Raw genomic sequence first — 2,917 nt, forward strand, 5'->3', positions numbered from 1 at the left:
CTTTGACGGTCGGGGATTGAACACCGACCTGCATGAAGCGAGACCGTCATTCTACCGTCTAGCCCCAAGTGGGTTGGACAACTTCCCGAGACGTTTTGTATTATATTCTGAGGCTAGACTTCCGGCAACATCCTCAGACGTCTCAGTCGCCACACCCCCGTTATCAAAAGTGTCTTCCACTACACTACCGACGTCGGAGGACACCAGAGCCGCCAAGTTAACCAACCTAGTTAGAGACGTCGTCAAGAGAAGAGTACAAGTGGCACAACTGCCTCCGTCTCACACGCTCAAAGCCGCCAGTAAGAAGCCAGTGACACACTGAGCACCAAAGACGCTCTTAATTGGCTAAACAAATTCGTCTCAAGATATCTGTCGCGGTACTTGAAAATAAGAAGACTAATTACCCCACGCTTTGAATTGCCAGGTGTAAGACATCCCCCCCTTCCCCCCCCCCCCCATGCTCTAGAAGATTAAGTCTGGCGTTTTTAAATGTGCGTCGTACACAGCCGTGTTGGCGGTGTAATTTGTGTCTGAACTCCCACAAGCGGATGTCTCTCGTCTAATGGCAGAGGTTCTCTTTTTTTGGGCCGCGCCATTCACCGGTTTTCTCCAATTAAGGGAGTCTTTCTGTGGCTTTCAGAGCGAGCCGTGAGAGCCAAGTGAGCGCTACGTTTGGTTACCTTATTGTCGGGTTTTGAGAGCCTCGGACCAGGACGGGTGTCCGGCTGTTCAAGTTGTGGAGGCGTCTCCTGCCTCCGCTACCTGTCTGTAGCTGCTGCGACAGGTGTTGCTCGCTTCCATGCAGTTGCGAGGGCTCTGTGTCAACATGAGATTGTGGGAGGTCAGTCTCAACAAACATGCAGGTTTAGGGAGACAGTCAACATGCGGTTTTAGGAATCAGCTTCAACTAATATGCGGTTGTGGCGGACAGTCGACAAACATGTTGTTTTGGGATGTCACACTCAACTAACATGCGATTTTGGGGGGCTCAGCCACAACTCAGTTTTTTGGGGGGTCAGTGTCAACAAACATGAGGTTGTGGGAGTTGAGGGACCACCATACCCGGATCCAGTCGCGGGATATTGAGTGGTGTCGCTGGCTAAGGTCACATGGCTTATAGTAGGGGAGACTATAGAGCCAAGACAGGAGGGAGGAGAGAGAGGAAGCACTGTGGGAACCTCCGCCACTGTGTGTGTGTGTGGTACTTCCCTTCTTTGGTCAGAGGACGAGTCTACACATTAGCTGTTTGCACATCAAGTCGATCACTATACACAGTGATCACATTACAACACTAAGATGACAACCTTTAGTAGGCACTAAGGTTTGCTAGAGATAGAGAAAATATACAGGTTCCGCCTCCCTCCTTCTCTTCCATCTATTCCCCCCTCCCTCCCTCCTTTCTTCCTTCGCTGCCTACTCTAACTTCTTCTTAAGAAATCAGTGTGCGTCTTAGTATAGGAATCGCGAGCCTAATTACATCCTTGAATGTGCAATAACAGTGTAGTTATCGGCATTAATGAGGGATTATATATTGGGCTTGTGGTGAGTCTGTCAGGGTCGAGTGGTGGAGTGATGATCGGTCGAGCTGCTTGGCGTCAACACTCAACAGGTCGGTCACTTCCCAACACCTGAGCCCGTCTGAGACAACCACCACCACCACAACCACCCTCGTTGTGGTGGTGAGTCTGGGACAACCACCACCACCAAGGTCTTCCTCGACCACTTACGGTTGAGAGGGGTGGGTGTATCTGTGTGCTCTATTTTGTACATTTGCTGGAAGCACGTCCCATATAATGTGAAGCACCACTGCGTTTGTCATTCACATTTGGATCTATGTGAGGACTTTGCCTCCACTATTTCATTTCTTACTATATTCTATTTACTTGCCACCAGCATACTGGTAAACCTCTGGTTCATTTTGGTGCGTTCCGCTTCACTGTGTAACCACAAGTCTTCATCGGGCGAGTTAATGTCCTTGTTATGTGCTTGTCATCGGCTTATTATGTGTCACAACCTGCTTGGTCTGAGCCATGCTGTCTCAGGAGGTGTGGTGTTGGGTCTCAGCCTATCATCATATCTCTCGTCTCATTTAATTCATGTCTAGATTAATGACACACCGCCCAAAATTAATTATTGGAGTGTGGCGTTCTCCACACTACACAAAAATTAATGTGGAGTTCATGCTGACGTTGCATACTTTAATACTGATCTCACATACGTGGTGGTGCCCAATGTTATCAAAATGTGTTATCGAGATTTCTGAAGGTTGTCCTTACTTCCGCCAGCTTTGCATAAGCCGAGGTCATCTATTCGATATAATACAACCGATGAAGTGCTTGTATTGGTCTCATTCCGGTAATTGTTTCCCTCTCAGATGTGTTTAGTTCACCTCATCCGATCCTCATCACCTTACATTTGTAGGGGATGAACTTCTAAAGCCACATGTTCGACCATTCTTGCTGTACGGAACCTTCTTGTCCTGCACTTCTCCAGTGAACTTACGTTCCTATTCATATCGCACCATCCATAATCATTGTCATGATTCTACTCACTGGAGGCAAGACATACACAAGTTTCACGGAGAGCAGGGGCCCCAGAACTGACTCCTGGGGAACTCCTCTTCTCATGCCCCGCTGTTATCATATTTACCCGACTCCAAATCAGCTGTTTATTTGTTACGTACTCCATTATCCACTGACTACCCTCCCTGAATATATCAGCCTGTTCCTTGTTTTTGCAGCTCGCAGCACTGTATCTGGTAGTCTATAAGTTGGTAGACTACCAGACTATCCATATGATAGTCTCTTAAGTAGGCAGTCTTCCAGCCCTTCCTTCTCCTCCCTTATTTCTCGTTAAAAAAAGATAATTCTAATAAGTTATTTAAGCATGATTTTCCTTCCCTGAACTCACTAAGTGT

The sequence above is a fragment of the Procambarus clarkii genome, chromosome 29, assembly GCF_040958095.1.
Source record: "Procambarus clarkii isolate CNS0578487 chromosome 29, FALCON_Pclarkii_2.0, whole genome shotgun sequence".
Taxonomy (NCBI): Eukaryota; Metazoa; Arthropoda; class Malacostraca; order Decapoda; family Cambaridae; genus Procambarus; species Procambarus clarkii.